Source organism: Rhagoletis zephyria, unplaced genomic scaffold (genome assembly GCF_001687245.7).
Source record: "Rhagoletis zephyria isolate East Lansing unplaced genomic scaffold, Rhagoletis_zephyria_1.1 Rzeph_scaffold_01714, whole genome shotgun sequence".
NCBI classification, from domain to species: Eukaryota; Metazoa; Arthropoda; class Insecta; order Diptera; family Tephritidae; genus Rhagoletis; species Rhagoletis zephyria.
This window is the reverse complement of record NW_016158798.1, coordinates 28,903-42,749: the sequence shown is the minus strand read 5'-3', so window position 1 is coordinate 42,749 and position 13,847 is coordinate 28,903. Positions and strand designations below refer to the sequence as shown.

The 13,847-nt window shown below is 30.4% G+C and overlaps 1 protein-coding gene across 2 annotated transcripts in view; it reads right to left on the bottom strand.

The window, feature by feature from the left end:
- Lk6 (MAPK interacting serine/threonine Lk6 kinase) overlaps positions 1-13,847 on the bottom strand; it is a 50,190-nt gene that overhangs the window by 8,722 nt on the left and 27,621 nt on the right. Inside the window, exon 1 of one of the 2 annotated variants that reach the window (XM_017618816.1) lies at positions 6,134-6,138. The exons of the other annotated variant lie outside the window; for it this stretch is intronic. The gene's annotated coding sequence lies outside the window, so the exon portion shown is untranslated. Of the gene's footprint in view, positions 1-6,133; positions 6,139-13,847 lie in introns of those variants that run through there. 2 annotated transcript variants of the gene reach the window in all.

Sequence of the window (13,847 nt, the reverse complement as noted above, 5' to 3'; positions counted from 1 at the left end):
CATGATAAAAACATAGCAAGGTATAACCGTTCTCTCAATTTGTCGGCCATGATTTTTTTTTTGAAGTTTGCCAACATTTTAAAATCATATAAAAGTGAAAATAAAAAATTGAAATTGTACGAAATTGTTGTTGCTTGAGATTGAAAATGAAAATGTGTGTGTGAGTTTGTGAGTAAATTTAAAAATTAAATTGTTTGGAAACGTCAAGAATTTTAAAAGTGACTCTCAGCGGTTCTACCTTGCTATATTTTTATCATGGTTTTCTGTTTTTGTTTTATGAGTTGCAGTGTTGTTGGAGGGACTTTTCGGCATAAGGGTCATAAGAACAGCACTTGGCTTCAAACGTGCCTTTCCTGTACCTCCCGGTGTATTTGTGGAATCTACTTCTTTAAAATGTTTAACGCACAGCAAGGCATTTCACTGCAGCTCAGCCCACAGCTGCTTTCGCAACGTTCCTTACGCGAAGAACATTGAGGCACGTTAAAAAATTAGTGGTATCTGCCTTATATTTAACACCACATAAAAAACAACGCTTCAGGTGTTGCATTTTTAACACATACACTAAGTATAAACCGCACAACACTACAAAAATTCAAGTGCAAATTAAAATTTGTTATTAACGAACATTCAAAAAAAAAACAACGATATGACATTCAAAGCGTAACGAAATATAGGAAATAAAATAAAATCAAGTTGAAGTTTAAAGGTTTGGTTCTCACGAGAGCAACGTCATTTTGGCTTCTACCTGTATTTATGTGCCTTGGAATAGATTAAAAAACGGGATGTTGACAAAACTTTGATTTGAAAACAAATGGATTCGAAAAGGAAAATAAATTTGAAAACAAAAATTAAAATAATTTGATCTGCATCAAGGCACATAAATACAGGTAGAAGCCAAAATGACGTTGCTCTCATGAGAACCAAACCTTTAAACTTCAACTTGTTTTTCTTTTATTTCCTATATTTCGTTACGCTTTGAATGTCATATCGTTGTTTTTTTTTTTTGAATGTTCGTTAATAACAAATTTTAGTTAACATTTGAGTTTTTGTAGTGTTGTGCAGTTTATACTTAATGTATGTGTTAAAAATGCAACACCGAAGCGTTGTTTTTTATGTGGTGTTAAATATAAAGCAGATACCATTTAACGTGCCTCAATGTCCTTCGCGTAAAGAGCGTTGCGAAAGCAGCTGTGGGTCAGAGCTGCAGCGAAATGCCTTGCTGTGCGTTAAACATCTTTAAAGCAGCAGATTTCATAAATGCACCGGGAGGTACAGGAAAGGCACGTTTGATGCCAAGTGCTGTTCCTATGACCCTTATGCCGGAAAGTCCCTCCAACAACACTGCAACTCATAAATTAAAAACATAAAACAACATACAAATTAACAAATTTTAACTAAAAAAATAAATAAATAGAAACAAAACTTCAAATTTACTCAAAAACGTCAACCAGCGAAATGTAATTTTTTATTTTTCCTTACACACGCTCATTTTTATTTTTACTCTCCCGAAAACTTTGACTTTTGTAGGTTCGATGTCAATTTGGCTTCTACCTGTTTTTATTGTACCATGGATCTGCATAGCATAGATTTCAAACTGATTGATGGACAAAAACAAAAAAAAACAAAGAATCATGTAATCAATAAAAACAGCATTTTTGTAATGCATTACGCGACTCGCTTGAAATAAAAGCAGCAAAAGGTTTATAGTGAAATCAAAAGCAGAAAAAAAATCGAAGAAAAAAAACAGCTTTGTAACACATTTAAAAACAATGAAATAAATTCAATTCAGTTGTTGTAATAAAAATTCAGACAACTTGTAAGAGGCAAATGATCGACAAGGAATTTCGTTGGCAGCCAAAACAGGCGGCGCTGGCGAACTGTGAAAATATTTATTTAGTTGCATTTTCATTTGAAAATGAATTCTCAATGCGCTTTTAGTGAATTTTGTTTACTTTTACTTTAAATTTGGTTCGATGCCTCGCGCAAGGCTCATCATTTCATTCTAATTCGTTTTCATTCAATATTCTGCAGCTTTCTTTATACTTGTATATAAAATAATGCACGTAACAGAATTAAAAAAAAAAAAATTAGTCGATATTGGCATGAAAAATATTAAATTTTATAAGACTGTCTTGAAGCACTGAATAATTTTCCCCTTTAGTTGTATATGTATATATATATTTTAGANATTCGTTTTCATTCAATATTCTGCAGCTTTCTTTATACTTGTATATAAAAATAATACACGTAACAGAATTAAAAAAAAAAATTAGTCGATATTGGCATGAAAAATATTAAATTTTATAAGACTGTCTTGAAGCACTGAATAATTTTCCCCTTTAGTTGTATATGTATATATATATTTTAGAATCAATCCTGCGAAGGACCAATATTTATCACTTTTTATAGTTTTATATACATAAGTACATAATATGCATATTATGCAAAACTGACCACCAACTTGNTATAAGACTGTCTTGAAGCACTGAATAATTTTCCCCTTTAGTTGTATATGTATATATATATTTTAGAATCAATCCTGCGAAGGACCAATATTTATCACTTTTTATAGTTTTATATAAGTACATAATATGCATATTATGCAAAACTGACCACCAACTTCTCTTCTTTGCTATGTAAAAATAGCTGTATTCATTAATGATAGCTCATGAGGAGAAAATGTGTACATTTTAACCATGAGAGCGTATTAAACCATAAATTTTAAACTCGGTGAACGAAATTTTTCACCAGAATATTCAGGATATGTATTTTATTCTCAATTTTAAAATTTTGTCTTTAGTTTTTACATTTATTTAAAGTTGTTAATTTTTCACTATTATTATTTAGCTTTCATTTATTTTTAAAATTTTCGTCATATATTTTTAAATTTTTTATTTACCATTTTCAGTTTTTGTTAATCTTTTTTGTTGCTTTATTTATATTTATCTCTATTTATAACTTTATTTTTATTTTGATTTTTATTTATTATTTAATCATTAATTTTTATTTTTATTTTTTAACTTGTTTTATTTTATTTTATTTTTGAATATAGATACAGATGTATGTACTGTGTTGGATCTATCTTTTCGGAAAAAATTCAAAATTATATTGTTTGCCCTTAATGTTTATAAATTAGTTTTTAAGATTTTTCAATTAAAATATAGAATATAAACCCAAGCTTAAAGCTTTGTAGAACACTGAGAAAACTGTATACTCCAAAAAAATTTTAACACTTCTGAGAAAAGTTTGAAATTTGCATGAAAATTTGATGCATTTTTTTTTCAGTGTTTTACAAAGTTTTCAACTTGGGTTTATATGGCATTTGTTAGGAAATGTACGTTAATTTAATTGAAAAACTTTAAGAATAAACAAAAAACATTAGTGACAAACAATAGCATTTTAAATTTGGTCTAAAATGATATGTCCAACACCGTTTGTAGATACGTAAATATATATATTGTATGTACCACTTTTTTAATATATTTTTTTTTTTGATGAGTTATTTAATTTTTTATTCTGACTTATTTTATTTTTACTTGATTCACTTTTATTTTTACTTACTTTATTTTCAATTGCATTCATACTTATTCCATTTTCATTTTTACTTATTACAGTTTGGTTTTGATTTATTTTATTAGATATTTATTTATTTCATTTTTATTATTATTTTTATTTATTTCGCTTTCATTTTTAGTTTTACTTATTTAGTTTTTTTCTTATCGCATGATTTGACTTTCAAATATACATGCTGTTCACAAAAACTTAGGCCAAGGGTTATTTAATAAAAAAATTATCGTACTTTAGACACAAAGAATTGGAAACTTTTTTCAGTAACCTCAATCCCCCAAAACCAATTACAAAACTTCAAGCTATACTTTTCTCACTTTGATTGCAATTTCAAATTTTTTTCTATAATTTACTATGTAATTTTCCAAGAGATTCTTTAATTTAAGCCACACGCAGCTCTGACCAGCTTCGTTGCACTTTCTATAATTTCACGTTTTTGAATATAGCAAACAAACTTTTCCGATACGATTCACATTTACTTCACCGTAACTTTTACATAACGGTTGTTAAAAAGAAATATTTATATTTGGTGTGAAATTTCTACTTATATTTTTACAATGATAACGACTTCGTAAAAAATGAATAATTAAAACTAGAACTTGTTTTTTTTTTTAACTGACTAAGACAGAGACATTTAGTTTTTCGAAAATTGCACATATTGGTTAAAGCTTATGTGCCCTCAGAAAAGCTCAAAGCTATGAAATAAAAATTACTAAAATATTAGTTATATGTACATACATACATACATACAGCATGTAAGGGCGGCACTAAATTTTTTGCTGACAAACGGCCTGCTGCTGATAAAGTACAATTTGAATGAGGCTTCACTAATTTCTAGACAGATAAATAAGAATAGAGCGATGCTGGTTTCTAATGGCGTTTTCTTTTCTACAAAAAATGTTGCCTTCTCAATGCCCTTTCCTTAGTATTTGTGCGAAAAGAAAACGCCATAAGTAAAGCTCAAATTAGTCTCAGCTTAAAAGTGTAAATACTCAGAAACTGCATAAATTATCAAAAAAAAAAAAAAAAACAGTTAAATAAGTTGTAGATGTGAAAAATTCCACCGATTACTTATTTAGAACCACAGTAATTTAATTTCTTAAAAACAAAAAAGAAATTTTAATTTAATTCAACGCATTCACTAATTGACTGAACAGTTGTGTACTTGAAGTACCGCTGTCTGTCCGTCAATATCGATCTGCTGAATATATGTATGTATAAACATACATATGTATATATATATGTATACATGTATGTATATTTTTTAAGCCAATTCTCATGTGATGTTATGCGTTTGGGTTGGGTTGTGCTGTTTACTCTGCTGCTGCTTCAACTTAGTAGCCGCAAACGTAATTGATTGAATTTTAATGAAACACGTCTCATTCGCATTTAAAATAAAATCAAAAGAAACCAGCAGCGTAAAATACGCAAATGAAGCGCGCACACACAAAATTTAAAAGGAAAACGTGGCAACTTTATATACATGCATACATATGTATGTATATAGTAGAGGATTAAAATAAACGTTTATTGCCAAATTCAATTACAAAAATACAAGAAACAACTAAGCGGCGCGTGAACGAAGAAGGGTGATGCTGACGCAGGTTCCCGCCGATGAATACGCGTTTAATGTTCTTTTTCGTTTATATTAGCGCATTTAATTGAAATGTATATAAATGTGTATATAAGTTCATAAGTATGTAAGTTCATAAGTACAAATGTACGCAAATGTGGGTAAGTGTGATAAGTATATTAAAAAAAAAAATAATGATAAAAGTTGTTCAGAGATATTTCTTTGAGCACAAAACAACAACAAAAAGATATAAAATCAAAGTTCTGTAAGTAAAGAAAAAAAAAAAAAAAAATAAAAAAAATATGGCGGATGAGGTAAGATGCATAAAGTAAGGCTGTATTACGGCTTTTTAACCGACTTCCAAAAAAGGAGGAGGTTATAAGTTCGTCGGAATATTNTTTTTTTTTTTTTTTATGTATGTTACCGCATAACTTTGGACCACGTCAATCGATTTCGATAATTCATCAATTGCATCAGAAAGTTAGTGTCTCAGAGGTGGTCCCATACTAATCTGGTTAAGATCCGATCAGCGGATCATGAGATATATATATATATATATTTTTTTTTATATGAGAGTTGAAGTCGGTTTTTTTCTTGCTAAAAATTACTTGTTCTCATTATAATAATGCTAACAAATATGCACATCGATATTAAAGGGAATATAATACCGCAGTTAATTTCAGCAGTGTTGCCATAAATTACTGAAGAGAAAAAAGTACGAATATACTAAGGCACTTACGATGCCTTGATATGAAAGCAGGTCTTTAGCAGTATATTTATCTATATTTTTAGCCATATTATTTAACGATATCACCGTCGATAAATGTATTCATCGATATTTAATGGATGTGTTTGGTACTTGCGAGGCTGGGAAGTCATTTTTTACAAAGCACTATACTATACTTTGCAAGATAAGACATAAGCATAAAATAAAATATTTCAATCTAATCGATTCATTAACGTTTGTGATATCGCCGATACGACCGACCCGACCCGTCTTTGTTTCAACTGATTATGAAAAAATTAGATTAAGAGATCAAATATGTGAAAAATGCTTAGTACTTATTTCAAGATTTTTCTAAAAATGTGCACAAGTGGAAATCTCAATCAAGAGAACAAGCAACAAGTATTATAAAAGAAAAAAAGAAAAATTAATATGCGATGCAGCGGCAGCAAGCCGGCATACAAAATAAAAAAAATAATAATTACAATTATCAACAACAGCCATAGTCAGCAGAGCCGGCGAAGTGAGACTATAAAAAGCGAAAAATTGCAAATAAATTTACTATGTATATACATAATTACATATATCATACACAGAAATATAAACAGATGCTTTTAAATACATACATACATATGTATGTACATGGATGCATTTATGTGGCGCATAATGAGCAAAGACATTGTTGCCAGTTTTATATTTGTTGTTTTAATTTTATTTAATTTTTTTTTATCGCTGCTGTCGTTGTCCAGCAGTGAACTTATACCCACATACATATGTACATATGTGTGTATGTTCAAGCACCAATCGCACAATATTTCTGGTTTCATTATTCATGTAGTCCGGTTTGTGTTTTTGTTTTTATTTTTATTTTTTTCTGGCTATTATGGCTGCTTTTAAAATTATGTGCTATGATTATAAATTAAATTACGCAGTTCGTCGAACGCCAAGTGGCAAAGAAAAAGCGATGCAATGCAACGAACCCACACAGAATGCATGCATGTAATATATGTAAATACATGCATATGTATGTATGTAGCAAGAATGAAAAGATCAAAACAGAAAATGAGCTGATAAAAAAAAAACACATTCATATGGGAGGCGAGCGGTAATTTAATTTTATTTCATTTTCTTTTATATTGAAAGGGTAAACGATTATAAAATCATGATAAGCGTACATACATACATATGTAAATACATATGTATAGTCAAGTAATGGCGCTAAGGATAAAGGCGAGTTGATGGAAAATGTCAAAAAAAAATATAAAATCGGAAGACTTAATGCAGCTGCGATATTTTTAATGCAATTTTTAATATTTTAATTTAAGCTTTTTCTTGAGATTATCTTTAAAACGGCACATCGATAAGCACCAGCAACTGCAGGACTGACTGTATTTTTAGGCTGGCTTCTGCAATTAACTGGCTGCACACACACACACCACTCCTCCAGAAATCTTGTACTCATCACTTTTTTAAAAGCTAATTAACAGCTTATCGGAAAGTGTAGTCATTTTGTTGAGTTTGGCATTCGCAAAATTATAATCATTATATTTGTAAACAAATTTTTTAATATTTAAAAAAAAATGTAAACGCATATTGGAAAAATTAAAAAAAATTTAAAATAAAGGCCAAAGAATAACAGAAAAATTTTAATCAAAAAATAAAAATAAAATATTAAAAAAAAACATTACAAAATTAAATATGTAAGTACATTATGTGATGCATTTTTTAATTTTTCTTTATTATTATTTCTTATGTTTTTATTATTTTTGAGTTTTTTTCCCTTAATTAATTTTTAACTTTTTTAATTTTTTATTTTTTCTTTAACTCTATTTTTTCTTAAATTTTTTTACTTTTTTTGTTTTTGTTGTTTTTGTCCACATTTTTCGATGTTCTTTTAATAATGAGTTTGTGCAATTTGTCAGTAATGAACTTTCTGTAGTCAATTTCCAAATAATTTTTTTAATATTTAATGAATGTTTTCAGTTGCATAGATTTGAATAGTTTGAAAATTGAAATAATGTTCGATAATTTTTTTATATGAAAAAAATGTGCGACAGCTTCAACAAAAAAACTTTGCCAAAAATCAATGGTAAGTCGTAGCTTCCTCATACTTGCACTTTATTCTAAAATTGAATGGGCTAAAAAACTGCATACCCAATTTTTTTCTAGAGAGCGTAAATAAAAGGTGTAATATGTGAATTAAATTTTGCAGAATTATCTTTAATTTTACACTAAGTTTGGAACTCTGATTTTTAGGGTTTTTGTTGTAGAACTAACCATGTTTTTATACAAAATTAGCGAAAATAAAATATTTAAAAAATAGTTGCCCACATTGCAAAAATCGCTGTACCCAAACTTTATTGACTGACTGTATGTATGTAAATTAAAATATTAGAAACTTGCTTGCCAGTCACATAATTGTAAACTTTTGGCAGAACAATTCAACAAATTAAAGAGGTTTTAATTTTAATGATGGAAGTAAGGACACTTCAGACTAAAATTTTATATTTTTATTAAAAGTTTATTAGAATGGATTCATGAACTGCAACGCTGAATAGTTTATATTTGAAATATTCCTTAAAAAGTCAACAATTTAGCGCCTTGCAATACAAAAAGCTGAACTCGACTTAATGCATTCTTTCAAATGTCTATTAAGTGTCTGTATCCGACAGCACCTACATACGTTGCAGCCTGTCAAGTGGCGCCATACACACAGCACTAGGCGGCTGTGATTTCTACTAGAAGTAACAAGGTAAAAAAAGCCCTTGGATAAAGTATACACATACATATGTACATATACAAGTATATAAGGTAAACCCACACTATGCGCTTTGAATTTTAAGCAAAAGTGAGAATTGCTAACATNAAGGTAAAAAAAGCCCTTGGATAAAGTATACACATACATATGTACATATATATGTACAAATGTAGGTAAGGTAAACCCACACTATGCGCTTTGAATTTTAAGCAAGAAATGAGAATTACTAACACAAAAACAAGAATTACTGAGCAGAAAAAAATAACCAACCAGGTGAAAATGTAGCAAAAAGGCGAAGAAGTTTACAGCAAAGCCGACAGAGCCTGGCTATTGCGTTTTGACAGCCAACGAGACAACTGCGAATCTATTTTTTAAGCGTAAATAAGACTAGGAGCTCAAGCCGGTGTTTAGAATTGGCGACTGGCATTTAAAAAGTGTATACGAAGCACATACCAACAACAACAATGTAATGCTCGTAGCTGCTAATAAAAAGCATAGATAAAAGTAGTAGTAGTAGAAATAAAGTAGAGAAAAGAGACAGTGCAAAAAGGCCCACCTAACCACTTATTCACACTCGCTTGCCTTTAGACAGCTGACAGCTGACAACATACAAAAAATGTGTAAATATGTATGTATGGAGATAGGTATAAGGGTGGTCATCTACGTACAAAATATGGGCACACGAAAATTTAAAAATTAAAAAGAGGGTACGAAAAAATCGATTTTTTTTTTAACACAAAAATTCGACAAAATTTTTACTTTGACCAGATCTAAATCAGCGAGTTTATGCCAAATTTCAAGTAACAAATTTGTCGAATGCTTTTCGATTTTAGAAGAAATTTCATTTTTTTTTTCAACCCCTGGTAACGGACCCCTAAAGCTATTAAAATTTTGAAACTTTCGTGGATGCATTTATTTTTTACGTAGAACCAAACTAATGGGCGCACCTTAAAAAATTTAGATGTTGATATTTTATGGACCAACCCTAATATGTATGCACGTTGAATGTCAGAATGTGAAAGGTGAGACGGGATATACAATGCAAACACAAGTGAATTAATTTATTACGACGCAAAAAACGTTCGAAAATAATTCTTTCGAAGTACATACCATACATACCATATCACTATCACTTGTTATGGGCGAGAGAAATTTAAACAAAAAATAAAAAATAAATAAAACAAAACTTACGAAAAAAATAAAAACGTAAAATAAACAATAACAACTTAAATCGCACTATGTAAATTAAATTGGCAAATTTAATCAAATATTTGTATTTCGCTCTTTACTTCAATAATCTATGCTTTTGCGCATAGGAGATAAACATTTAAGTACATAGTACATATTTTAATTTTATTTATATGTATTTATGTCTGCAGATGGTACATATGTACATACATACATATGTACTCAACCGGCGAGCAATGCCATAGCGTGCTCAAACACACGAGCTGTGTAGTGCACGCGTTCAACAAGTTAAATGTACTATGTGTACACACAAACGGACATACAAACCTATCACTTATTTTATTTCCATATCTATGTACTTGGGTTTGCATGCGATTTTTTGCTTCGGATTGTGTGCCAACTGTGCCAAATGATAAAATGTTTAATAATAGTATGACAAAGTGCTCGAAAAGAAAAAAAACAAAAAAAAAATCAAGGCGAAAATGTGTTTGCACAAAAGATGTTCATAGAAAAAAAAAGAAAGTTTTTTTCTCGCAGTGTGGGTTTTTTACTCGGGGTCGCGCAGATGTTCATCGCTGTTTTAAGCCTAGAAAATTAGAGCAAGTATACGATAACAAATATGACTAAATAGTTAAGAGCAGTGGCAAATATTTGAATGAGAAATTTAAAAATTTATAGAGGCGCAAAAAAAATTATTTTAGTTATCAACAAACAAAGGTGGATCATTGTGATAAGAAAATTTGCATTCCGACGTCAAGGTTATTCAGGTACGGCAGGCAGCTGCTGTGTTTGAAGGTAACGTCCTTGGTGGAAGAAATTAGTTTAATGAAAACATGTTTTCGCAATCGCTTATATAAGTAATATAAATTTTAATAAACTTTAACTGTTACCTTGATTTTGCACTTGTCTAATTTTCACTGTTTTAAAGGTTACGGATAGGTTTTTTAGCGGAAGTAATATTGCTTTTAGCCATGAAATAAATTTTTTTTTTTTTTTAAATACATTCGCAAGTGAAATAATCGTAAATAAATAACAGCCTTTTTCTAACCAATGGATACCATCAATATGAAATAAATAGCATTAAAAAATATGGACAGCATCAATAAAATATATCGATAACATCAGTAAAAATATCGAACTCATCAATTAAAACAGGGCTTTACACTGTTTGTGCTGAAATTTTTTCATCGAGTGACAGATTTTATAATTGCGCAATGAACAGTGATGTCAAGTAAAATACATCGAATGAAAATGTATTTAACACGGTTGTTTTCAGTGACGAAAAAAAATAAAATCAGCAAACTTTTTTATCGTAATTTTTTTTTTAACAAGCTAAGGGGCAGCTCTTATCTTTTGCTCTCATCAATAAAAAAATATCGATAACAACAATAAAAATATTGATAACATCAACAAGAAAAAAAAACCAAAAAATATCGATTACATTAAAAGAAAAATTCCGATACCATCGATGAAGAAATCATATCACATCAATAAAAAAAATAACACCAATAAAAACATCGATAACATCGATAAAAAATTTCGATAACATCAATCGAAAAATTTCGAGATCAAAATGTCACCAAAATATAGTAAACGTTAATAGAAAATATCATCTTGCTCCCGACTAACTAGCCGCCTTTTCTATAGCAAGGCCTTCTGCTTGTAATAGGCGAAGCTAAAGCTGATGAGCACCTTCTACACCTTTACTTTGGTAAACCTGGCACCCAATTATCGCTTATTAGCAATCCTATTCTGGAATTCTGGTAAGAAAATCTTGGTCTAGCATCTGAGGTACTCTTCATACCGAGTATGATTTTCTTAACTTGCAACCTTTTCATTTTAAACCAATTTTCTCACAGATTATGTCACATGTGCAGGAGGGAGTTACATACTTACATACATAGATACATATATACCCTAGAGTGTATTAGGAGCAAAAAAGATATTAGCTCGATTAGCGTTGCTTGTATTGTTGAATAGAATCCTACATTATTTTTGTATGAAAATTATTATAAAAATAAATGCGGCCATTTAGGCTTGACAGTTAGGGCAGTCGCGCGATAGTGAAATAACAACAAATAAAATATTTACATTTCCATGACGCATTTAGCAAAGTGATTATAATTGAGAAGCTTTTCGAATTAATTAAATACACTCGTGGAATTTTCATACCTCAATACATACATATGTAGGTACATACATACCCACTGGGAAAATAGGTAAGCATCTTGCGAGGTAAGCCATGTTTTCCTTCAGTTTTTAGTACCAAAATTGTCATCATGGCCAATGTCATCTACTAGTAAAGGGCAAAATGAACACCTCCGAAGACACATTACGTTGTCAGTTACAAAATAACGTGCAGCCGAAGTTATTTCCAAGCGCCGAACTACTCCGAGCGACTGCTCTGCATTACACGTAACTTACTTTGTAAAGCGGCTCAGAAGTATGTCTGATACCAAATGTACATTCTAAATTCCTACTTACATAAGGCGGCCATGCCTTTGTAAAAGTAAGGGACGTTCGGCAGGGAAATGGTAATGACTGCCAGGTGAAGAGTAAGTTGCTAGTAAGGTATTATTACGTGCTCCTAATTCCCACTGGGTACAGCATACTTACATGTGTACATAAATACATATACGGGCTATTTAAACATAACCATATTTAGTGTAAGGTATTCTAAAGACCGCAATACAATAAAAAAAAAGAATACATAAATTTAACGATCTTAGCCTTTTCGAACTCACGACAGGCAATAGTAATAAATATAAAATTTTATATAGATTTGCTGATATACTGACGCAGGCAACTGGAAGCCAGGTCTGATTATGGGCGAGACAACCAGCGCTGGGCGAACAAAACTGGGTAGGCAGAGTAAACAACGTGTGTATGTACATATGTGTGTGTGTGTTACGACGACCTACCTGACAGACTGATATAGTCGGCTTTGATTAAAATTAAAAATAACTTAAATAATCCTACAGCTTTTAGGTACTTAGAAATGTGTTTATATGCACCTAAGTACATATGTATATATATGTATGTGTGCGTAACTCTATTTTTGTCGCAAATCGGCGCAGCTGATAAGTCTTATCTATTCTTGTTTTGTTAGTTTTCTATGTAGTCTATAGCGATTATGTCAAACTGAGGTGAAATCAAGAGCCGAGTAGAAATACTATAGTGCCGATAGTGATTAAAACACAACGAAATGAAATTAAAAATAACAACAAAATATTGCAAGACATACATTTATTTATTGAAAATAGGTTACCGGCAGTTTATTTTCGTTTTTTTTTTTAAGGTTATGTTTTGATAAAAAATAACATATGCTGACTTTTAACTAGACAAAGCATGGGTAAGAAATACAAATTACTGGCATCTAATAAACGCTGTCATAACGGTAAACACAACCGATCAGTATGATTGTGCCAACAACGAAGCGTAAAAGTGAGGTTAGCCATGGCAATGCAAGCGCTTTTTCTACGCATTTTGCCGTCACCGTGTAAACAGACAAAAAATAGTATCGGGTGGTTTGATTTTTTAAACAAAATAAAGTAGGGATATTAAAATAACTGTGATTTGCTTTCAAAATAAAAAAAAAATTAATCAAACAGCTGTTTTATTTATCAGCCAAATTGCGAAATTAACCTCACTTTCCAGCACAAATTTTCCACTCTACGCGCTACAAATCAGCAAAAACACAAAAACCACATACTAAAATATTAGCATAGAAATTGCAAGATAAAATTTTCAAAAGCACGTTTTTTCACTTCACACAGAAGAGGCACATACACAACATACATAAGCACATAGTACATACAAGCGAAGCACACACATACACAGACAAAAAAAATCTACATAAATAAATTAGCAAATGAATATTAAAGCGCACGCTTTACTTTGCTCATACGCGTGGGCAAATTTAAAGCGACGTAGAAATATTTTTAGCAAAAACTAATTTTCATTTTAAATAGTCAAATGTTTCTAGGTACATATTTTCAGTGCTTTCGTTTTGTTTTTTTTTGGGGGGGGGGGGGGGG